The 25960-nt window shown below is 42.4% G+C and overlaps 1 protein-coding gene across 3 annotated transcripts in view; it reads right to left on the minus strand.

Annotated features, from left to right (window-relative positions):
* The window catches only part of add3a (adducin 3 (gamma) a), a 276962-nt gene that overhangs the window by 200390 nt on the left and 50612 nt on the right, over window positions 1-25960 (minus strand). For all 3 annotated transcript variants that reach the window (XM_072557054.1, XM_072557056.1, XM_072557053.1), the window contains exon 2: window positions 6447-6475. The gene's annotated coding sequence lies outside the window, so the exon portion shown is untranslated. The remainder of the gene's footprint in view (window positions 1-6446; window positions 6476-25960) is intronic.

Consider the following 25960-nt stretch of genomic DNA (forward strand, 5'->3'; position numbering starts at 1 on the left):
CATCAACTACTACCCTCTGTCTCCTTCCAGCCAGCCAATTCCTAATCCAAACCTCTAATGCACCCTCAATGCCATATCTCCGCAATTTTTGCAGTAGCCTACCATGGGGAACCTTATCGAACGCCTTGCTAAAATCCATATACACCACATCTACTGCTTTACCCTCGTCCACTTCCTTGGTCACCTTCTCAAAGAACTCAATAAGGTTTGTGAGGCAAGACCTGCCATTCACAAAACCATGCTGAGAATCCTTGATCACATTATTCCTATCCAGATGTTCATAAATCCTATCCCTTACAATTCTCTCTAAGACGTTGCCCACAACAGAAGTGAGACTCACTGGCCTATAGTTACTAGGGCTGTCCCTACTCCCCTTCTTGAACAAGGGGACCACATTCGCTATCCTCCAGTCTTCTGGCACTATTCCTGTAGACAACGACGACATAAAAATCTAGGCCAATGGCTCCGCTATCTCCTCCCTAGCTTCCCAGAGGATCATAGGATAAATGCAGTCAGGCCCACGGGACTTATCTATTTTCACCTTTTCCAGTATTCCCCGGACCTCTTCCTTACGTACCTCAAAGCCATCCATTCTAATCACTTGTGACTCAATATTCACATCAGCAACAATGTCCTGTTCCTGAGTGAATACTGACGAAAAGTATTGATTTAGTGTCTCTTCAATCTCCTCTGCCTCCAAGCACAACTTCCCACTACTATCCTTGACTGGACCGATACCTACCCTAGTCATCCTTTTATTCCTGACATACCTATAGAAAGCCTTAGCGTTTTCCCTAATCCTACCAAACAAGGACTTTTCATGTCCTATTCTCGCTGCTCTTAGCTCTCTCCTCAGATCTTTCCTGGCTACCTTATAACTCTCAATCGCCCCAACTGAACCTTCACGCCTCATCTTTACATAGGCCGCCCTCTTCCCTTTTATAAGGGATTCCAATTCCTTATTAAACCATGGCTCCCTCACAAGACCCTTTCCTCCCTGCCTGACTGGTAGATACTTATCAAGGACGTATATGGACTTAAGATTGACACGTAGCCAGGGCCAGACCAAATTTGTCCTCGGCGGATTTGGGAAGCGAGAAATGTAATTGCTTCTCCACTTACGAAGATCTTTGCACCCTCTCTCTCCACTGGAGTCATACCTGAGGACTCGAGGGAGGCAAATGTAATTCCTCTCTTCAAGAGAGGAAATAGGGAAATCCCCGACAATTACAGACCAGTCAGTCAGTCTCACGTCTGTCGGCTGCAAGGTGTTAGAAAGGATTCTGAGGGATAGGATTTATGACCATCTGGAAGAGCATGGCTTGATTAAATGCAGTCAGCATGGCTTTGAGAGGGGCAGATCATGCCTCAAATCTTATTGGGTTCTTTGAGAATGTTACTAGACAAGTTGATGAGGGTCGAGCGGTGGGTGTGGTGTATATGGACTTCAGCAAGGCATTTGGTAAGGTTCCCCATGATAGGCCAATTCAGAAGGTCAGGAGGAATGGGATACAGGGAAATTTAACTATCTGGATACAGAATTGGCTGGTCGACAGAAGACAGCGAGTGGTAGTGGAAGGAAAGTATTCTGCCTGGAAGTCAGTGGTGAGTGGTGTTCCACAGAGCTCTGTTCTTGGGCATTAATTTTTATTAATGACTTGGATGAGGAGATTGAAGGATGGGTTAGCAAGTTTGCAGACAAAAGGTTGGAGGTGTCGTTGACAGTATAGAGGACTGTTGTAGGCTGCAGCGTGACATTGACAGGATGCAGAGATGGGCTGAGAGGTGGCAGATGGAGTTCAACCTGGATGAATGCAAAGTGATGCATTTTGGAAGGTCGAACTTGAAAGTTGAGTACAGGATTAAAGACAGGATTTTTGGCAGTGTGGAGGAACAGCAGGATCTTGGTGTGCAGGTACATAGACCCCTTAAAATTGCCACCCAAGTGGACAGGGTTGTTAAGAAAGCATACGGTGTTTTGGCTTTCATTAACACGGGGATTGACTTTAAGAGTTGTGAGATCCTGTTGCAACTCTATAAAACTTTGGTTAGACCGCACTTGGAATACTGTGTCCAGTCCTGGTCGCTTTATTATAGGAAAGATGTGGATGTTTTGGAGAGGGTTCAGAGGAGGTTTACCAGGCTGCTGCCTGGAATGGAGGGCTTATCTTACGAAGAGAGGGTGACTGAGCTCGGACATTTTTCATTGGAAAAAAGAAGGAAGAGAGGGTAACTAATTGAGGTGTACAAGATAATGAGAGGCATAGATAGAGTTGATAGCCAGAGACTTTTTCCCAGGGCAGAAATTGTTAACACGAGGGGTCATAGTTTTAAGCTGTTTGGCGGAAAGTATAGAGGGGATGTCAGAGGCAGGTTCTTTACGCAGAGAGTTGCGAGAGCATGGAATGCATTGCCAGCAGCAGTTGTGGAAGCAAGGTCATTGGGGATATTTAAGAGACTGCTGGACATGCATATGGTCACAGAAATTTGAGGGTTCGTACATTAGGTTTACCTTACATGAGGATCAATGGTCGGCACAACAGCGTGGGCTGAAGGGACTGTTCTGTGCTGTACTGTTCTACGTTCTAAAGTGGTATGAATACAATTGGTCTAATCATACAACATAGGACAGAAGAAAACATGCCTTAAAAAAAAAGCAAAAATTATTCTGAACATGCATTTTTAAACAAAAACAGATATTATTGGGAAAAACTCAGAAGGTCTGGCAGCAGCTGTGGAAAGAAATCAGAGTGAATGTTTTGAGTCCAGTAACCCTACTTCAGAACAGATTGTGTCAGATTTCCAGCATCTGCAGTTTTTTTTCATGTTTTTATTATGTGTTGTTAAAAAATTGTCACAGTACCAGACAGTAGCAGTACAACATAAACCAGAACCAAAAACTTTGATAGACAATTAAGTCAGCTCTTTGAGGACTACAATCAGAAGCGTTATATTTACAAGAATCAAAAATGTTCCTCAGTTGAAATCCTGTAGCAAGGTTATGCACTCATATATAGGAAATTAAGCTGCACATTTGAAAAAAGAACATCCATACTGGAGTTGAACAGATATTCAACAAATCAAATTGCCTTGTGTTGAACAACCACCAAGTTATTTTTTGGTCATTGTTTTCAATAAGCAGCTCACTAATTTGGGCAAACCCAGAAGGGTATATATTCCCCAACTCTGAAATTTATCATAATAACATTGCCAATTAGTTAACAGAAATGTTATTGTACAATTTTGTACTACTGGCCATTCTTGAATAAAGTAACAATATATATTTGTATCTTGTTCTTATAAATGACAAACGTAGGTTATATGGTTTGCATGATTCTGAATGGTTATACAGCAAAAAGGAAGCCATTTGGCTAGCAGCAACTGCATTTGTACAACAATTTGCATCTAATTAAAACTGTGGGGTGTATTGTCATAGAATAGCTGTTTCACTGAACATAAACTAGAATCAATCTCTTTTAGGTGTTGAACTCCAAATTATTCAAGTCAAGTGATTGGGAAAGAAGTTATCATGGAAAATTAACTCAGGAACCTACAGCTCCAGCTATTGTGTTTTTTTTTAAAAGGTGCAAATTACATGCAAATTCCAATACTGCAGAGCTGCTTTCGAAACTTTGGACTGACAAACCAAACCAAACAGGTAGTGAAATAAACATGTGCCATTTATTTCACTGAAAAAGTTACAATTTGGTTCTGCTAAAAAAAAACCGACATGGATGTGTATTAATGAGTTTCGAGAAGTGTATGCATATGCAACTGTGTAAAAGAGGAAAAACTCAAAAAAAAGGGAGAAGCAGAAGCAAATTAATTTTCTGTCAGTAAATTACTTTTAATAGATAAATAGTTATGGATTTTTATCTTCCACTCAATGACCTGCAAGGAGACTCTTCTATTGGCACAAATAGTAACTATTCAGCACTGCAGTGCACTGCACTGTGCTGAATAAACTCCAAATTAAACCTTTGGCTTATGTCAAGAATGCTGATCTCAGACAGTACATGTGTTAAAGACAAAAAAAAATGCAGATGCTGGAATCCAAAGTAGACAAGCAGGAGGCTGGAAGACCACAGGAAAGCAGTCAGCATCACGAGGTGGAGAAGTCAACATTTCCAGTATAACCGTTCTTCAGGAATGGAGGTGGGGTAGAGGGAGCTGCAGATGGAGGGGACAGAATGGTGAGATGAATATAGGTGGTGGGTACGGCCTGGTTGGTCAATGGGCTGAATAAATCCGGTTGGTAGCTGGAATGGAAAGGAGGAAGCAGGGCTGGAAAGAGCGAGTCAAGGGATGGGTGGGAAGATTATTTGAAATTGGAGAACTCAAATGTTGAGTCTTCTGCGCTGTAGGCTGCCCAGGCAGAAGATACGGTGTTGTTCCTCCAATTTGCGGTCTAGTTCACTGTGGCAATGGAGGAGGCCAAAAATGGACATGTCGGAGAAGGCATGGGAAGGGGAATTGAAATAGGCAGTGACCTGGAGGTCAGGCTGGCCTGGCTGGGATATTAAAACTGGCTTCCAAGTCCCTGCATGTAGAAAAGTGGGAAATCAGCAGGGGAGAGTAGAAAAGGAAAAGAACAAGAAGAAAAAAAACCCGAATGCTTCTTTTGTGATACATGTGCATTGTCCAACTGAAGTTATTATGTCAAGACATATTTAGAAGAACTTAAATTCATTTTTTAGTGCTCACTAAGTAATCTCATATATATGCTAGATATAGAACTCAGTGTATGGCCCAGTACTGTTAGCCAAATCAATATCTGACACACATCAGCAGTTCTTTTTTGAAGTGGCTGCAAAATGACTTTTGTTTTAAAAAGAGAAAGAGAAGGAGGTAAAATAAGTAAAGCATTATCATTGCAATTGCAATTAAATGTCATTGTGTAAATTTGCTGTTATGTCTGCTTAAACTATAAAGCATTGCACAATTCAAATCCCAATTTTTATTCCTCCCAAATTCAGCTGCACCTAAAGACCTAAAATCAACAAATTGGGGTGGCACGGTGGCTCAGTGGTTAACACTGCTAACACCAGCAACCCAAGTTTGATTCCAGCCTTGGGCCACTGTGTGGAGTCTGCACATTCTCCCAGTCTGCGTATGCTTCCTCCCACAATCCAAAGATGCGCAGGTTAGGCGAATTCGCCATGCTAAATTGCCCATAGTGTTTGGGGCTATGTAGGTTGGTACATTAGTCAGGGGTAAATTAGCGTAATACAGTAGGGGAATGAGTCTGGGTGGGTTACTCTTTGGAGGGTCGGTGTGGACTTGTTGGGCCGAACAGCCTGTTTTCACACTGTAGGGATTCTTCTATAAAACATAATAGTAAAGTATTGGAGGCTATGGATTAATTATCAGCAGTATTAGTGGCTGGAGCAATTAAGGTTAAGCTTGAAGATTAGGGGAAGTGGTGACAAGGTGGTAATATCAATGGATGAATAATTCTGAGACCCAGGTTAAATGTTATGGAAAAAAATAACCTCAGAAGAACTGTGGATTCTGGAACTCAAAGAAAAACAGAAATTGCTGGGAAAAACTCTAGGTCTGGCAACATCTGTGGCGAGAAAGCAGAGTTACCATTCCAGGTCCAGTGACTCTTATTCAGAAAGGTTATTAATGTTATTGGGACATGGGTTGAAATCGCATAATGACAGCTGGTTAAATCTGAATCTGAATTTAATTAATACATCTTGAATTATGGAGGACACTGTTAATTGTCATTAAAAAAACTCGATCACAAATGTCCATTAGGGAAGAGAATTCACCATTTTGCTTAATCTGGCCTACATGTGACCCCAGACCCACAGCGATGTGGTTGATTCTTAACCCCTCTCTGAAATGGGCTAGAGGATCAAATCAATTCAAGGACAACTAAGGATCAGCAATAAATGTTGGCCTTGCTGGTGACACCCAAGTCACATGGAATAATATTTTTAAAATGTCATACGAGACTAATATAACAATAAATTCTGTTCTCCTAAAGATTTATTTTTATTTTTATCTTTAAGCTTAAAAATTTTTAAAAGTACAAAGAAACTATGACAACCACATTTCAAAAATATTCAAGCACAAGTATGTACTTGGAGGAAGAAAATAACCTAACTTTAACATGACATTTATTAATATTTAGCAGATCAGTCAGTGAATAGGTATCTGGCTAGAGAGAAAAATAAGTCAGTTACACCAAGGGTTCTTAAAGAAATAACATTCAAGTATCGGAGCACTTGAAGGTATAGGTGTTGCAGTTCCTTTAGATTCAAATTTGTTACACTAAATTCTTGGACAGCCTTCCATATGCAATAGCAGTTATTTAGCAAACTAGAAGAACACTTTAGATCCATTTCCATATGAATTAAATTGAAAGTTAAGAGGAGGAAATAAAATCACCCGTGACAACAATCACAATCACAACTAGCAGAAAATAATTTGTTTACCTTTCAATGTTTTCACAATCTTTGTTCACCTGTAATAAAAACAGTGAATTAGTAATTTTCAAAATACAGAATTTAAATGTCCGTTTATGCTGAAGAGCAGCCAAAGTTTTTTTTAGAAAGTTACTGTGTGCCAAATCTTCCAATGTCCTTTCCTGTATGAAGTGATTATCAGAAAGCTACGGGGTATCAGCAAACAGCTCTTGGAAAGGGCCTGTCATTTTTTTTTCCATTCGGCATCAGTTGCAGTTGATAACAGCTGCCGAATAGTTTCCTTAGGGGAAACAACTCTGATAAAGCCACTAAGTCTGCAATGTAGTATAGCAATTTTGGATGCTGACCACAAGACTAAGAATACAGAAAATGTAAAATACAAATTTGGACACAAATGACAAAACCTAGGTTAAACCTTTGATACAAATTTAAAAGCAGTATGAATCAGAAATAATTACAAATTACAACCTGAATCAATTTCAAAGCATATTCATAAAATCTCAGAATTACTCCAGCACAGGAGGCAGCCATTAGACAATTGTATCCTCTCCAGTTCTCCACAAAGCAATTACAGAGGAACCGCGATTATCCGAAAATCAGATTATCCAAAGGAGAGCTCGAGATCCCAATAGAAACATTACAAAGAAGTGTTTCCAACAGTGATTGCGTCTTTTGTTTACAGCGATTAAACAGGCACAGTCTCCAAATGACTGACCTCCCGCCCTCTCTCTCCCCACACTTTCCCTGGAGTTCTACAGAGGGGTGTACCATAAATCCACCTCCCCTTCCCCAGATAATCTCTCCAACATTGTCCTGTACAGGACAGAAATGGAACCTGTCAAAACGTTGCAGTAAAAAGTTATGTGCATGCCTGTGTGTGTGTGCGCTATTTGGAGACTTACCCCACAAAGGCAGCAGCAGTTTTATTGATGGTGTCCAATCTGGCTGGCCCGGAGGGAGACAGGGGCAGTGCTGGACAGGGATTTGGGGGGGGAGGGGGGGGGGGGGGGGGGGGGGGGGCAGTGGGTAGGTGTTGGCTTGGTGGGGGAGGGGTTCACGTGCTGAACTAGAAGCAGACTTTAAAAACTCCGAGCCCCAGAGGAAAGGCATTTAAATCGATTAACCGAATAATTGATTATCCGAACAAAATAGTGCCCGCCCATCTTGCTCGGATAACCGAGGTTCCTCTGTAATCTCATACCACTCCTCTGTTTTCTCCTTGTGGCGCAGCACGTTTTTCCCTTCCATATAATAATCCAATTCCCTATCGACTACTAGGATTGAACCTGCCTCCACCACTCACAAAGAACATTGCTTGTCAATAAAAACCACCTGGTTCACTAATGTTCTTCAGGGAAGGAAATCTGTTATTTTCACCTGGTCTGGCCTATGTGACTTCAGACCAAAAGCAAAGTGGCTGCCTCGTAACTGCCCTCTAGTTAATTAGGGATAGCAATAACTTCGCCAGTGATGCTCACGTCCTGTGAACGCATTTTTACAGAGTGCTAGATTCTAACCACTCTCTGCACAGAAAAGTTCTTCCACATGTCACAACTGCTTCTTTTGCCAATTGCTTTAAAATTATACACCCTCACTTTTGGTTCGTTCATCAACTGAATGTTTTCCCCATCTGTTGCCAGACCGCACAAGATTTTGAACGTCTTTATCAAATCTTTTCTCATCCGTGATTTATGCCCAAGCACACGTAGCTCCCTCTGCTCCAACATTACCTTTCAAATGTCATAAGACACCATTGTCTTTCTTTTCTCCCTAAATCAATCCTAAACATGCAAGATTCTTAGGGGTCTTAACAGGGTAGACGCAGAGAGATTGTTTCTCCTTGCGGGTGTGTCTAGGACAAGACCAGCTGCCCTACTAACTTTTTTCTTCTGCACAGAACTGAAGTCAATGCTGCAAACAGCAGCCTCACGTCAATTGCAGCATGCAGACATCAGGAATTGCTGCAGGTGCAAAAACACTGAAATAGTTGGCGTAATATTGGCATAAGGAATAGTCCGGTGAGGAAAGGCAAGGACAAATTTTTGCTCAGTGTAGTCAATGTGTGCAATTCTTTATCATGGAGGGCTGTAGACAATAGGCCTTTAAGTATACCCTAAGGTGAGATAGGCATTTTTAAATCAGGAAGGGTTTTAAAGGTTACAAGGAAAAAACAGGAGAGAAAGAGTTGAGGACAATCCAATCTCCTGTGATTTCATCGAATGGAGGAACACACTTTTCTCTGCTCCTCCATCTGGTGGTCTTATGAAAGAGAATATACAAGTATCAACAAAATTTTATATGCCCTCGCAACAGTTCTGAAAATACAGCCCAAGAATGCAGTGTTCCCCGACAGATTCCATAACACAGCCAGTTTCTCTGGCTAGGGCTTTGTCGAGAACCTACTGAGAATGAAACCTGAAAGCAACAACACCCCCAGATTCTAAGGACTACCTAAAGTGCACAAACCAGACATCCCACTCAGACCCATAGTATCACTACCATGGACACCATCACACAAACTGGCTAAAAGAACTTCAGCAGAAACTGAAAACACCTGATCAGCGGATCCAGACACTCTATACAGTCAACACAGGAATTCTTGGACATCATCAGAAATATACACATAGACAAGGAAGAAACTATGGTCTCATTCGATGTTACGGCACTGTTCACCTCTATCGTCAAAACCCTAGCCAGAGAAACAATAGCCAACCTGCTGGACACACAGAACAGACAACAAGACGGGAACCTATCAACAAAGACTGCATAGCCAAACTACTGGACCTGTGCCTCACAACACACTTCACATTCAACAACCAAATATATGAACAAATCAACGGCTCATCCATCTCTGGACTCATAGCAGAAGCGGTAATGCAAAGGTTAGAACAAACAGTCTTACCGCAATTTCAACCCAAACTCTGGGTCAGATATGTAGGTGATACCTTTATAATCATTAAAAACACAAAAATAGAGAACACATACACTGAATCACCAACGCCACACTCACAGGAATCTGATTCACTAGAGAGAGGAAGAAAAGGACAACCAACTCCCATTCCTAGACGAGATGGTAGAGGGAACACCGAATTTCACCACAAAGGTATACAGGAAAGCCACACACGCAGACCAAGTCCTGTACTACAAAAGCAACCACCCCAACACACACAAACGAAGTTGCATCAAGACATTATTCAAAAAGGGCCACAACACACTGCAGTACACCAGAACTGCAAAAAGAGGAAGAGGAACACCCAAAGAATGTATTCGCCAAAAACGGATACCCCCGCAATTTCATCAACAGATGCCTAAGGGAAAGACAACGGAATGAGGACATGCCACAACCCAAAGGACTTGCCACACTACTATACATCAAAAACATTTCTGAACTGACAGCCAGACTACTGCGACCACTAGGACTCATAACAGCATACAAACCAACAGCCACTCTCGGACAACAACTCACCAGAACGAAGGACCCAATACCCAGCATGAGCAAAACCAATGTAGTGTACAAAATCCCATACAATGACTGCACAAAACACTACATAGCTGTCTTCCTGTTTGTCCTAACGGTCCACATCCATGAACACCAACTAGCCACGAAACAACACGACCAGCTATCCTTAGTAGCCACACACGCAGATGACAAGCAACATGAATTCGACTGGGACAACATTATCATCATAGGACAAGCCAAACAGAGAACAGCCAGGGAATTCCTAGAGGCATGGCACTCATCCACAGATTCAAATCAATAAGCACATCGACCTGGACCCAATATACCGACCACTGCAACGTACAGCTGGAACTGACAACCGGAAGCGGCAGAGACAAGCCACTATAAATGCCGGAGGAAACATCACAGAAGCGCTTCACAAGAGGCTCCCAAGCACTGAGGATGTCACCTAGACGGGACGAAACGTCTGCAACACAAATTCCCAGCTCGGCGAAGAGAACCACAACAGCATGCCCAGTTGCAGGCTGGTGATGAGACTTTTTATTGAAGGCAGATTAAATAAAAGTACAGGGTGAGCTCTTGTACATTAATGAATCTCCAAAAGAAGTCAGCGAGAATTTTGAGGTCGAGTGAAAGCAGATGTTTGGTTAATTACATATCATTGACAAGAGGCATCTAATCACAATGCTCGAAGTAGCAGAACTACGTGGGGCTCATAGACCAACTGGTTTGCCCTTTTCACCTATTCATAACATGCAGTACAAAACATGGTTAATGACTCAAACCCTAACAAAAAACATCACTTCCAAGGACTGCTAACAAAAATGTTTAAATTTACATTCTACACGTCTATCTAAAAACTGTTGAGCTTTAAACCTACTTGATGTAAAGAACAGCTCAGTCGAGGCACTAAAAAAGGAAAGTGGGCGGGGGGGGAGGGGAAGAGCAAGAGAGGGTAATGGGGAAGGGATGGCATCATCTAGAGAGGTACAGCTATGCACATAAATACCCCAAGCGTAGAAGGAATACACAACATGCAGAGAGTGGGAACGTAAGGGGAGCAGTCTACTACAGCATCGAAAGGAAAATCAAGAGCAATGGCACATTCATGCAAGGAAGGAGTACAAAGAAGTGTGAACACAAATGCACATTTGCAATGACAGGTACACAAGGCCAAGATAAGGCAACAGCACACATGATGCACACATTATGCAAGTGTGGACCATGCAAATGTTGACACATCTATAGATTTAAAAAAGGGGAGACCAAAAAGGTTGGAAGTCAATAGCATAAAAATAATGCAAACAAAAAAAAAAGTTATTTTGCTTGACATTGTAGAACTGCATATAGTGAAATGTTCAGTTACACAACTGCACTAAGGATCACATCAAGAGTTAAGTCCATTTTCTGTCAAGAGTGCACAGAACCAACTTCTAATGGTTACGAACAGTACTAAAATTGTGGTAGCTTGTATTTCTTTGGCTGCGTTTTCAAAACATGAATCATATGATGATCCATATAGATTTTTCTGGTTTGGCTATTGACATTAACATTTGAAAGGTTTAAATAGGTTTAAATAATAATGAAAAGGTCTGATATCGACTCCAGGTAAAGGCAAAACCAAATAAAAGCAATCTTGCCGTTTTCCCTGTTACATAAGAAAACAAGAATTAGCAGGAGTAGGAAATTCAGCCCCTTGAGCCTGCTCCACGATTTAATGTGATCATGTCTAAACTCACCTTAGCTTCAATTCGAGTTTCCTGCCTGCTCTCCATAGTCCTTCAACCCATTACTAATTAAAGAGTTGCGTGCCTTCTCTCCAAATTCCTGATCATCCACTACACTCCAGGGTAGTGAATTCCACAGATTCATGACCTTTGAGAGAACTAATTTCTGGACATTTCAGTTTTCGGATGAGGTGTGTCAGATTTAAAACAATGACCTCTTGTTCCCAATTCCCCCACAACAGGAAAGATCCTCTCTCCATATCTGCTAGGTCAATCCCCTTCAACGTAGAGTCAGGCAGTACAAAGAAACAATTCATTCATACTGACCAGGTTAAACTAAACTGGACTACTCCCATTTGTCTGTATTTGGCCCATATCTCTCTAAACCTTCCCTGTCCATGCATCTTGCCCAAATGTCTTAAAAACTGTAATTATATTCTGCTCTACTACTTCCTCTGGCAGCTTGCTCCATACATGCACAATCCTCTGCTCCCTTTTAAATCTTTCCCCTCTCACCTTAAACCTAAGCCCTCTAGTTTTGGACACTCCCCTACCCTAGGGAAAAGACCTCATCTTCACCCCTTATGACCTTATAAACCTTTTCAGCCTCCAATACTCCGGGGGAAAAAAAAATAGTCCCAGCCTATCCAGTCTCTGCCTTCGAACTCAAACCTTCCAGTCTCAGTAACATTCTTGTAACTCTTTTATGCACTATTTCCAGTTGAATAACATTCTTCCAATAGTAGGGCAAACAGATCAGAACTCCAAATGCGTCTTAATCGTCTTGACATCCCAATTGCTGTACTCAATACTCTGACTGATGAATGCAAGCATGACAAACACCTTCAACAGCACTCAGTTCCTTGAAAGTGGTGTCACAGGTAGACAATGTACCAACACCCCTCGGTGTCTCTATTCAACAACACTCCCCACAGCCCAACCACATCTAAGTTCTGCATTTGTCTGCATTAAACTCCATCTGCTAATCCTCGGCTCACTGACTCAATTGATCAAGATCCCCTTGTACTCTAAGGTAACCTCTTTCACTATCCCCACCAACTTTTGGTGTCATCTGCAAACCTACTAACCATGTATCCTATAAATAAACAAACAATTTGGATGGGACTAAGTGATGAACAACAGTAGAACCACTGGTCAGAAGCCTCTAGTCTGGACAACAACAGTCTATCATTACCCTCTGTCTTCTACTGTCAAGCTAATTTTGTATCCATTTGGCTAGCTTTCCCTGGATCCATGTGATCTAACCTTACTAACAAGCCTTCCAAGTGGAACTTTGTCAAAGACCTTGGGTAAAGTCCATGTAGAACATCTATTGCTCTGCCTTCATCTATCTTCTGTCACCTCTTCTATAAACTCAAATCAAACTTGTGAGACATAATTTCACGCACACGAAGCCATGCTGACTATCCCTAATCAGTCCTTGCCTTTTATATCCATGCAGATCCTGTCTCTCAGAATCCCCCCTAACCACACTCCCCATCCCATAAGACACCTGCCTGACATAAGATCTATCAGAACTTATCTGAAGAGCAGCCCAAACATTTCTGCAAATAACATGACTGGATGTGGAGCAGCAAATCGGCAGCAACTGAAACGAGGAACTTCTTCACTGGGTCCTAAGCAAACTCCCTCCGGTAAAAAGCCACATAGTAAATTACCTGCTTCACTGGGTCCTAAGCAGACCCTCTGCAAAAATACACTATACTGCAACCTACCTGCTCCACAGGGTCAGAGGAAGGATCACTTTACTGGATGCAGTCACAATCCACTCCACCAGACCACAGGACCACTCAAATGCAAGAAACCTGCAAGGAAGTGGGGTAAGCGTGCCGGCCTGCTAGTAAGACTGAGGCTACGCTGTATCAAGACCCCCCACCTCCAAGCTTACTCCTAGCAAATGTACAATCTCTGGAGAACAAGATGGATGAACACCGATCACAGTTCAGCTTCCAGCATGAACTGCAGGACTGCTGCGCACTCTGCTTTACATAAACCTGGATCAACCCATCAGTTCCTGACTGCGCACTTCAGGCTGATGGTTTTTCTATCCATCGTATGGACTGTACAGTGTCCTCAGGTAAGTCAAAGGGTGGAGGGGTTTGCTTTTTAATCAAAAACTTGAGGTGCATGGACATTGCAACCCTGGGCAACCATTGCTCCCCGAACCTTGAATTCCTCACCATCAAATACTGCCCCTTCTAGTTACCCTTGGAATTTCCTACTGCTATAGTAACTGCTGTGTACATACTGCCACAAACAAAGGTTGAGGAAGCTCTGGGTATGCTGTACTCCATCACTAACACCCTGGAGATGGAACACCCCGAAACCCTGTTTATTGCGAATGGCGACTTCAATCAAGCTAATCTAAGAAAAGGTGTTGCCCCAATACCACCCAGAACATTAACAGCCCCACGAGGGGCCCGAACATTTTAAACCACTGCTACACCACTGTGAAAGATGCCTACCGCGCTATCCCTTGCCCTCATTTCAGGAGCTCTGACCACAATGCCGTGTTTCTTCCCCTGGCTTACGGGCAAAAGTGCAAGCAGGAGACCCCCCTCGAGGATACAGGTCCAGTGCTGGTCTGAGGAGGCAGAGGATCAACTCTGGTGTTGTCTGGAATCGGCTAACTGGGCCATGTTCAAACAGTCCGCAGGTACCTTGGACAAGTACGCCACCACCGTCGCAGCCTTTATCAGAGTGTGGAGAACGGCATACCAAGAAAATCAATCTGGGTGTTCCCTAACAGGAAAGCCTGGATGAATCAGGACAATCAGAACCTGCTAAAAACCAGATGGGAGGCTTTCAGATCAGGAGAACCACTCAAATATAAAAGGAATCCAAGTATGACATTCGCAGAGCCATTAAAACAGCCAAGGACCAATACCGATGCCACACAGACACCCAGCAACTATGGCAAGGACTGAATGATAACACAGGTTCTAAAAAGTGACAGTGCAAGATAGCAGACGATGACACATCTTTCCCAGACCATCTCAACACCTTCTATGATCGCTTCGAGCAGAGTTGCGGCGGAGAGGTAACACCTATTCCGATAAGTCCTGACGAACCTATCCCAACAGTCACTGCATCAGCGGTCAGATCATTTTTCCTTTGTGTGAATCCAAGGAACGCGACGGGATTAGATGGATTCCAGGCCGTGCACTCATGCGCAGATCAACTGGCAGAGGTCTTCTCAGACATCTTCAACCTCTCCCTGCACCAAGCCACAGGGGGCCAACATCATTCCTGTGCCTAAGAAAGCTCATGCAGCATGTCTCAATGACTACGGCCCACTGACCCCAACTTCGGTGGCTATGAAGTATTTTGAAAGGCATGGCATTAATCGACTCCAGCCTCCCCTCTACTCTTGATCCACTCCAATTTGCATATCGGACCAACAGATCCAGGTCAGATACCATATCACTTGCCCTTCACTCCTCCTGAGAACATATTGACACCAAGAACAGCTACATAAGAATCCTACTCATTGACTAGTTTAGCCTTTAACACTATTATCCTCTCAAGACGGGTTACTAAACTTAGTCATCTTGGATGAAGCCCCACTCTCTACAACTGGATCCTCAGTTTCCTGACCCGTAGGCCAGTGAAGTTTGGCAACAATATTTCATCCTCACTAACACTCAACACTGGAGCCCCCCAGGGGTACAGCCTCCTACTCACGTATACCCATGACTGCATCACCAAATATCAGATTAATGCCATTTACAAGTTCGTTGATGACACCACCATAGTCGGTCGAATCTCAGATGGCAAGAAAACAGTCCACAGACAGGAGGTGGAAGACCTGGAAAAATGGTGCACTGAGAATAACCTAGCTCTCAATGCCGGCAAAACCAAGGAACTCATTATTGACTTTCGGTGGGATGTTACTCATGCCGCCCCCGCCCCGCCACACATTAACAGCACAGAGGTGGAACAAGTCGAGAGTGTCAACTTCCTGGGAGTAGTCATGCACAATAAGCTTTCTTTGCCTCTTCATGTGGACGCACTGGCTATAAAGACCCAACAATGTCTCTTCTTCCGCAGGCAGCTGAGGAAATCTGGCATGACGGCAAATACCCTTGCCAACTTTTATAGGTGCACCATCAAGAGCATTCTGTCTGAATGTATCACTACCTGGTATGGCAACTGTATCATTCAAGATCGGAGACAGTCACAGAGAGTGAAGAACTCGGCCCAGACAATCACAAAGGCCAACCTCCCATCAATAGAATCCATCTACCAGGAACACTGTCAAGTAAAGGCCGCCAGCATTCTCAAAGATCCATTCCACCCTGACAATGTTTTTCTACAACCTCGACCATTGGGGAGAAGGTATAGAAGCCTGAAACATGCACCAGTTGGTTTCAAAACAGTTTCTACCCTACTGTTAGAATACTGAATGGACTCTCAAACTCTTAACATTCGCCTGTACCTGAATTTTTGTGTTTGCCGCTATTTACCTATTATTTACTTATCTATGCTACTTAACTCTGATCTGCCTGTATTGCTCGCAAGACAAAGCTTTTCATTGTGCCTCGGTACATGTGACAATAAATGCAATTCAATTCAACTCAACAAATTACCCACCACTGAGGCTCAACAGTCTGTAGTTCCCTTGCTTTCACCTTTGGCTGTCAATGATACAAATATGAAAGCTTCCCACTTTCCAGATTTCCCTTTACCTCTGAACAGCCTCCCTCAATCAACTTTTAAAGTCCCTGTCTAATATCATCATAATTGCCCTTGCCCAATTTAAGACTTTAAACTTGGAGACATGGCTTGTCCGTTTCCATAATTATTTAAAAATGAATAGAATTAAGATCATTGGTCTTAAAGTGCTCTCCTACTAATTCTTCAGTTACTTGCCCTGCCTTAATTCCTAAGAGGAGGTCAAATTTTGCCACTTCTCTAGTAGTACCAATCACATGTTGATCGAGAAAGATTCCCAGAACACACTTAAATTGCTCCCCATTGAAGCTCTTAACACTACTGCAGACCCAATCTATATTTAGAAAATTACAATTCCCTATTTTTACAGCTATCTGCAATCTGCCTACACATATTCTCCTCAATTTTCCACTGAGTATTGGAGGGCCGACTGTACAACCCCATTAAAGTCATCACACTTTTTTTTATTTCTTGGTTCCATCCATGTAGCTTCAAATCAACAATACCCCATGAAAATCCTCGCTAATGCAGTGCGGTGACATTTTCCCTCATCAAAAATCACCAGTTTCCCTCTCTTTCACCTCTCCTATCTGTATCTGGAATACTAAGCTGCCAGCCCTGTCCCTCCCTCAACCCAGTTTCTATGATAGCTATGATATCGCAGTTCTATGTTGCCATCGTTGTGGAGTTCATCTGCCTTATCCGTCAGGCCTCTTGCATCGAAATAAATGCAGTTTAATTCTCAAATTTTCCCTCATTTCCTATCATGCTCTTGTCTGCCTGGTCTGCTTAACTTGCTCTCTAACCTCTGCACTAGTCTCAAACTTTTCTTTCATCTCACTCCCGTTTAGGGTCGCATCAGCTGACTTTAAAGCCTCCAGAGTAGCTCTAGCATCATCTCCCCAAGATACTAGTCCTGTTGTTGTTCAGTTGCAATCCATCCCACAAACAGGTCACCTCTGTCCCAAAAAAGAGATTCCAATGATCCAAAAACATGAATCCTTGTCACCTGCGCCACCTCCTCAGCCACGCATTGCTCTGGCCTACCCTCCTATTCCTATTCTCACTAGCACATGGCACCTAAAATAGTCCAGAGATTACTACCCTTGATGTCATCCCATTTCCCCCATTGGCCCCCCTCAGGTGAAGCAAAATGCTCAGACAGTATTGTTTTACCTCCATCTTTATTCTGGGCCCTGGAGGGAAAGAGGACGATCACAATGTGCACAGACACGAGTTCACGGTCTTCTCTGGAACAGCAGTTTCCTAATTAATTATATGGTCATTTTACAGGGAGGAGCATCCAGATAAGGCAACATATTGATTGGGTGACCATTACAATAAGTACCAATAGCAGAGATTAAGCCATCTGCTGTTACACAATGAATGTCCTTAGCCATGTTAACTGGCTTCACATAATGAATACTTTTACCCTGGTCAAATTGCTGAAAACGTGTTGCTGGAAAAGCTCAGCAGGTCAGGCAGCATCCAAAGAACAGGAGAATCGATGTTCCGGGCATGAGCCCTTCTTCAGGAATGAGGAAAGTGTGTCCAGCAGGCTAAGATAAAAGGTAGGGAGGAGGAACTTGGGGGAGGGGCGTTGGAAATGCGATAGGTGGAAGGAGGTTAAGGTGAGGGTGATAGGCCGGAGTGGGGGTGGGGGCGGAGAGCTCAGGAAAAAGATTGCAGGTTAGGAAGGCGGTGCTGAGTTCGAGGGATTTGACTGAGACAAGGTGGGGGGGGAGGGGAAATGAGGATTCTGGAGAAATCAGAGTTCCTCCAACCACAAGGGATGAACTCAGATTTCTGACCTCTACGCGCCCACCCCCACTCCGGCCTATCACCCTTACCTTGACCTCCTTCCACCTATGGCATTTCCAAAGTCCCTTCTCCCTACCTTTTATCTTAGCCTGCTGGACACACTTTCCTCATTCCTGAAGAAGGGCTCATGCCCGGAACGTCGATTCTCCTGTTCCTTGGATGCTGCCTGACCTGCTACGCTTTTCCAGCAACACATTTTCAGCTCTGATCTCCAGCATCTGCAGTCCTCACTTTCCCCTGGTTAAACTGACCTTACATACTGAATGCTACCTTAGCTTGTTAAATGGCTGTACATAATGAATGCTTTATTAACCCATTACCCTTGCCTCCAGCACCCCAATGTTAACTGCAAGTTCTTATCTGATCTGAGCCATTCTCAGCTAAACCTCTTGTTTCACAAAACTCCAAACTTAACTCTTTCCCTCTCTGCCTATACCCTATACAGATTCTCACTGAGGTTCTGCTTTTTAATCTCCTGCCCAACTCTCTGCATTCACCTCAGAAAGAACCTCATCCATTTTTCTACTCATGTTATTGGTTATAATGTGTACAACTACCTCTGGCTAGTCACTCTCATAAATCTCAGTCAGAGCTTCTCTCATTCTTTTAAATTCCAGAGAATATAAGCCTAAATTGCTCACTGTCTTTTCAATCTAGTGAACCTGCTCTGAACTGCCCCCAGTGCAACTATATCATGCTTCAAATAAGAGGATCAAAACTATATGCAATACTCTATGCGCATAATACTGTTGCAGCAGCACTTCAGTATTTTTATACTCTATTCCTCTGGTAATAAATGCCAAGTTTCCACGTGCCTTCCTATTACCTTCTATACCTGCATACTAGTTTTCGATAATTCATGCACAAGGATACCCAGATCCCTCCACACCAAAGCATTCTGAAGCTTCTCTCCATTTAGATAACAATTGCCTTGGAAGATCGGTAGTTTTGACTTTTTAAAAAGAATGTTGTCAGCTTTACATTTAAAATGTAGATGATTATCTTAGTTGCTGCAGTAAAATTTGGCACAGCTGCCAAAACACGAGTAGAGTTTTCAGAGTAGGTTGATGGGTTTGGGTTGTCCTGACGCTCCTTAGTTAAAGAAGCTCTCAATAAAAATATTTAGTTTTAAGCTTTACAATCAGAGTATTAAACCAGTTGGGGAAAAGCTATGCAAAAACAGGTTAAGAAATATAAACATGAATTTTGTATAGATCTGTGGATTGTTTAAAGTCATAGGAATGTCTAATTGGAAATAGTTTCTTCCAGAGTTCAAAAGACAAAATTTATATCTGATCACAATGTTACTATAGTACTAAAACTTAGTTGACATAACCACAGGAAGTGACATCATAAACCCAAGGAAACCCAAATACAAATAGAAAGCAGTTCACAAACACCTTTGCTTCACCAGAGACTCACTGATGATGTTACCTTAGTATGGTGATGAAACGTCTGAATACAAACCTTCCAGCTCAGCGAGCAAACCTACATCCAGAACCTCAACCGGAGCTACAAATCTTCTCAAAACTGGTGAACGAAAACTTAGTTTCCTGACAATTTTTAGTTAGAATTTCAGCATTTATCATTAAACACCTTCCTACCATATGAATACCTTATCAGAACTTAAGTTTCACAGGAACAATACAAGTATGTTTTCCTGGTGTCTGTCTGTACTGGTAGCAACCCCTAGGAGTCAGGCAGTGCAGAAACTCTGAAGGATGAATGTTCTAACTTTAACAATTCACTTCTGTTAAAAATGAAGGTTTGAATGAAATTGTTTTCGAAAAGCTATTGAGTGAATTAGAAACATTTAATTCTGCAGAAAAAGTTATTCAATGCAGGATTCCTAGCCTCTGACTTGCTCTTGGAGCTACTGTATTTATATGGCTAGTCCAGCATACTTTCTATTAAGTGGGAAACCCCCGGGACATTGATAGTGGGGATGCAATGATGGCCAAGACATTGAATATCAAGGTATGGTAGCCACGCTGTCTCTTATTGGAGATGGTCATTGCCTGGCATTTGTGTGGCACCAATGGTGCTGACCACCTATCAGCCCAAGCCTGAACATTATCCTGGTCTTGCTGATCTCCATCGCATTCTTTCAATCTGTTACATGTTATTCCTAAACTCTTTCATTACGATCCATCCCCATCAATCTCATTTTATACCTGCAGCAATGGTTACTATGTTGTTGGGTTCTGCCTATCTTCAGTTCTCTTTTGCTTGGCATGGTAGAATAGCATGCTTTGAAATGCTCAGTTACAAACCACCCACCTGTCACTAATCACAGAGTTAAAAGGTGCTTCATACCGTTCGGTCCTCCACTTGCCTCAATTGCATGTTAGGCCCCAACCACCTATGAAATCAGTCCAGATGGACTAAAACTAATTGTTTTATTACTTGCATGATGAAGGAGAATATTTTTCAAAGGTTTACAGTGTCGAAATCACTCACAACAGCTGTTCCAGAAGCTTTTTAAAAAAAAAGTTATGGCTCCAATTTAAAAGAAATAACTTGATTAATTCATACAATAAATCCTCTGTATCAATGCTTTTTAACCTATTTTGAATGAGCTCCGAACTCACGAATTTCATCATTCATGGAGGTTCTCAGGAATGGGACCCTCACGGATACAGAGGAATTACTTTATTTCCTTTTGCCACGATACTGTTGGAGAAATTTTCCTCCACTGAGTCATAGTCCTAGAGGTGTACAGCACAGAAAATGGTCCTTCACCTCATTGAGTGTACAAGTTCCTGTTAGCTCAGTTGATAATGACACAATACAGTCACACAAAAATGCCAGGGACCTGGCATAGATTCCAGCCTCGGGTGACTGTGTGGAGTTTGCTCATTCTTCCAGTGTCTTTGTTGGTTTCCTCCGGATTCTGCGGTTTCCTTCCACAGTCCAAAGATGTGCCAGTCAGGTGAATTGGCCATGCTAAATTGCCCAACAACACCCCCAGATTCTAAGGACTACCTAAAGTGCACAAACCAGACATCCCACTCAGACCAATAGTATCACTACCAGGGACACCATCACACAAACTGGCTAAAAGAACTACAGCAGAAACTGAAACACCTGACCCAACATGAGCAAAACCAATGTAGTGTACAAAATCCCATGCTAGGACTGCACAAAACATGACACAGGACAAACAGGAAGACCGCTAACGATCTGCATCCATGAACACCAACTAGCCACGAAACAACATGACCAGCTATCCTTAGTAGCCACATATGCAGATGACAAGCAACACTATTATCATAGGACAAGCCAAACAGAGAACAGCCAGGGAATTCCTAGAGGCATGGCACTCATCTACAGATTCAAATCAATAAGCACATCGACCTGGACCCAATATACCAACTACTGCAACGTACAGCTGGAACTGACAACCGGAAGCGGCAGAGACAGGCCACTATAAATACCGGAGAAAACATCACAGAAGCGCTTCACAGGAGGCGCCCAAGCACTGAGGATGTCACCTAGACAGGGGACGAAACGTCTGCAACACAAATTCCCAGCTCGGCGAACAGAACCACAACAATGAGCACCCGAGCTACAAATCTTCTCACAAACTTTGCCCATAGTGTTAGGTGCATTAGTCAGTGGGAAACAGGTCTGGGTGGGTTACTCTTTGGAGAGTCTGTGTGGACTTGTTGGGCCGAAGGGCCTGTTTCCATAATGTAAGGAATCTAATCTAATCTAAAAATATGAAAATCCTACTTTCAATCAATCATTTTGAAGAAGCCACTCTCTGTTATCAGACTTTTGAACACCTCTCTCACATTAAAGTTGCGATTTCTCTGCACCTTTTCTGTATTCTGCATTCTGTTCTATTATCCTGATATACTTAAGATATTGTTTGCCTGGATAGCATACAAAACAATGCTTTTCATTGCATCTCAGTACGTGACAATAATGAATCAAAATAATTGATTTCCACATCCCTTCACCAGACTAGGTGGGAGAATATGATGAGGCTAGCAACGTGCAAACTCCAAATTAATAGTTGTGACCTTACCCAGAAATATACAATCTGATTAACGTCAACCAGAGTTGGGTGCTGAATAGTGTCAGCATCATTATCCACCAACACTAACTGTCACAGTCTCAAATAGATACATAATCAGTGTTATATTTTCGGCAGCACCTTTTCTCAACTAGTCAGTTCTTTATTACTTTGCTTGTGTGCTTTTCCTTTCTTAAACCCAATGCATTCTATGCAGATCAGAATTGATCCCAATGTTCCAGCAATGTGAACCTCACAATTGTCAAGCCAAATACTTTATTATACTGTTATGCACTTCTGTTTACTGCTGGATCACCAAAAGTACTTCTAAATCTGCTATCCTTAAATATATCTAGGAACTTTTGAAAACTACTTTGCAGAACCACAGTTCTATTTTCTCTACAATAGGGTCAAACATTAACTACAATTTTGGCTGTTCTCTTGCCCTCTCTACAATTGTTCGTACTTGGCATCTCAAAGCAACAGATCATTGGCACGGTAATAAGTAGTATCTGACTGCCTTATCTAATTTTATTTCTGCATTTTGCGTTACACTGTACCCCTCTTTGAGAACCAGTGACAAGAGTTTACTCATAGAGACTCTTCCAAAATATTCTTTGTCGCAGATTATCGATGCTCGATATCAGTCTGTCAATTCAATACTTTCAGGAGATTCTTTCATGGTCCTATCTTTCTTCCTACTCAAATGGAAGGACTGTCAACCAATTCCATTCCCATAATTCATACTGTATCTGGAGTGATCACTTCCAAGAATATACAAATCAAAGACATTGTCAGTCTCCAACTTGTGAATTATTAAATCAAAATCCCAAAATGAAGTGGAAGCCAAGACACTATCCACAGTCTACTGGCTTTCTGCACACCGCTGGTCTCCTATTATTCAAGGCTTGCTCACTGTATTTTGAATCAATGTATTGACAATAGTAATAATTAAATTTTTCATAATACATTTATCTCTGGACTGAAAATACAGACACTGAAGCATTACAAACTTTGTATTGCAGGAGCTAGCTTAATCGACTTGACAAAATGTATAACAAGTCATTCTCAGAATGGTGCAATTCAAATTTAGTGTCTGGACTGATATACCAGGATTAAGCGAAAGCCCTCAGGTTTACAGATGGTGTACCTTTTCTATTACATGATATTGCTTCTCTGTTTGAGGTTCATGTCAGAATTTATATATACACAAGTATATATATACAATTTGGCACCATTCACCTTTTATGGACAATAAAGGTAATCAAGAGGCAAAACCACTTTAAATTTAGTACTGGGTTATGAACCTGGCCAAGTGTTAGATTTGGAAGGAGGTGAGCACTTTGGAGACAGCGATCACAATTCTGTCAGGTTTAACTTTAGTGATGGAAAGGGATAGGTGTACTCCACTGAGCAAGAGTTACAGCTGGGGGAAAGGAAATTATGATGCAATTAGGAAAGATTTGGGAAGCGTAGAATGGGAAAGGAAACTGCAGGGGATGAGCACATTAAAAATGTGGAGCTTATTCAAGGAAAAGCTCCTGTGTGTCCTAGATGAGTATGTACCTGTCAGGCAGGGAGGAAGATCTAGAACACGTGAGCCGTGGTTTACTAAGGAAGTGGAATCCCTGGTCAAAAAGATGAAGGCGGCTTATGTTCGGACAAAATGTGAAAACTCAGTTAGGGCGCTTGAGGGTTAACAAGGGAGTCAGGAAAGACTTAAAAAGAGAGCTCAGAAGAGCCAGGAAGAGACATGAGAAGTTGTTGGCGGATAGGATCAGGGTTAACCCTAAGGCTTTCCATAGGTATGTCAGGAATAAAAGAATGACGAGAGTTAAATTAAGGCCAATCAAGGATAATAGTGGGAAGTTGTGTGTGGAGTCAGAGGAGATAGGGGAAGCACTAAATCAATATTTTTTGACAGTGTTCACTATAGAAAATGAAAATGTTGGTGAGGAAGATACAGAGATACTTGCATCTAGACTTGAAGAGATTGAGGTTCACAAGGAAGAGATATTAGAAATACTGCAGAGTGTGAAAATAGACAAGTCCCCTGGGCCGGATGGGATCTATCCTAGGATCCTCTGGGAAGCAAGGGAAGAGATTGCCAAGCCTTTGGCATTGATCTTCAAATCATCATTGTCTATAGGAATAGTGCCTGAGGACTGCAGGATAGCAAATGTGGTTCCCTTGTTCAAAAAGGGTAGTAGAGACAACCCTGGTAATCATAGACCAGCGAGTCTCACTTCAGTTGTTGATAAAGTGTTGGAAACGGTTATAAGATATAGGATTTATAACCATCTAGAAAAGAATAATCTGATCAGGGACAGTCAGCACGGTTTTGTGAAGGGTAGGTCATGCCTAACAAATCTTATTGACTTTCTTGGCAAAGTGACCAAACAGGTAGATGAGAGTAAACCAGTTGATGTGGTGTATATGGATTGCAGCAAGGCATTCGATAAAGTTCCCCACAGTAGCCTATTATACAAAATGTGGAGGAATGGGATTGTGGGAGACATAGCAGTTTGGATCAGTAATTGGCTTGCTGAAAGAAAACAGAGGGTTGTAGTTGATGGAACATGTTCATCTTGGTGTCCAGTTACTAGCGGCGTACCACAAGGGTCAGTGTTGGGTCCACTGCTGTTCGTCATTTTTATAAATGACCTGGATGAGGGCTTAGAAGGGTGGGTTAGTAAATTTGCGGATGACACTAAGGTCGGTGGAGTTGTGGATAGTGACAAAGGATGTAGCAGGTTGCAGAGAGACATAGATAGGATGCAGAGCTGGGCTGAGAGGTGGCAAATGGAGTTTAATGTGGACAAGTGTGAGGTGATACACTTTGGATAGATTAATCGGAATGCAAAGTACTGGGCTAATGGTAAAATTCTTGGGCGTGCAGATGAGCAGAGACGTGCAGATGTACACAGATCCCTGAAAGTTGCCCCCCAGATTGACAGGGTTGTTAAGAAGGCATACAGTATTTTGGCCTTTATTAATAGAGGGATTGAGTTCCGGAACCAGGAGGTTATGCTGCAGATGTACAAAACTCTGGTACAGCCACACTTGGGATTATTATGTACAGTTCTGGTCACCGCATTACAAGCAGGATGTGGAAGCTTTGGAAAGGGTGCAGAGGAGATTTACTAGGATGTTGCCTGGTGTGGAAGGAATGTCTTACGAGGAAAGGTTGAGGGCCTTGAGGCTGTTCTCAGAGAGAAGGTTGAGAGGTGACTTAATAGAGACATAGAAGATAATCAGATGGTTAGATAGGGTGGACAGGGAGAGCCTTTTTCCAAGTATGGGGACGGCAAACACGAGGGGACACAACTTTAAAGTGAGGGGAAATAGGTATAAGATAGATGTCAGAGATAGTTTCTTTACTCAGAGGAGTAAGGGTATGGAATGCTTTGCCTGCATCGGTAGTAGATTCACCAAGTTTAAGTGCATTTAAGTCATCATTGGACAGGCATATGGACATACATGGAATAATGTAGGTGGGATGGGCTTCAGATTAGTATGACAGGGCGGCGCAACATTGAGGGCTGAAGGGTCTGTACTGCGCTGTAATGTTCTATGTTCAAAACTAGGCAAATATGCAATAAACAGGCTGTTAATTCTATTTGTTGATGAAGGACTGATGAAGGGCTTTTGCCCGAAACGTTGATTTCGAAGCTCCTTGGATGCTGCTTGAACTGCTGTGCTCTTCCAGCACCACTAATCCAGAATCTGGTTTCCAGCATCTGCAGTCATTGTTTTTAACCTTGTAATTTCTGTTGTTGTCTACAGGTACATTCAGTCG

The sequence above is a fragment of the Chiloscyllium punctatum genome, chromosome 38 (assembly GCF_047496795.1).
Source record: "Chiloscyllium punctatum isolate Juve2018m chromosome 38, sChiPun1.3, whole genome shotgun sequence".
Classification (NCBI taxonomy): domain Eukaryota; kingdom Metazoa; phylum Chordata; class Chondrichthyes; order Orectolobiformes; family Hemiscylliidae; genus Chiloscyllium; species Chiloscyllium punctatum.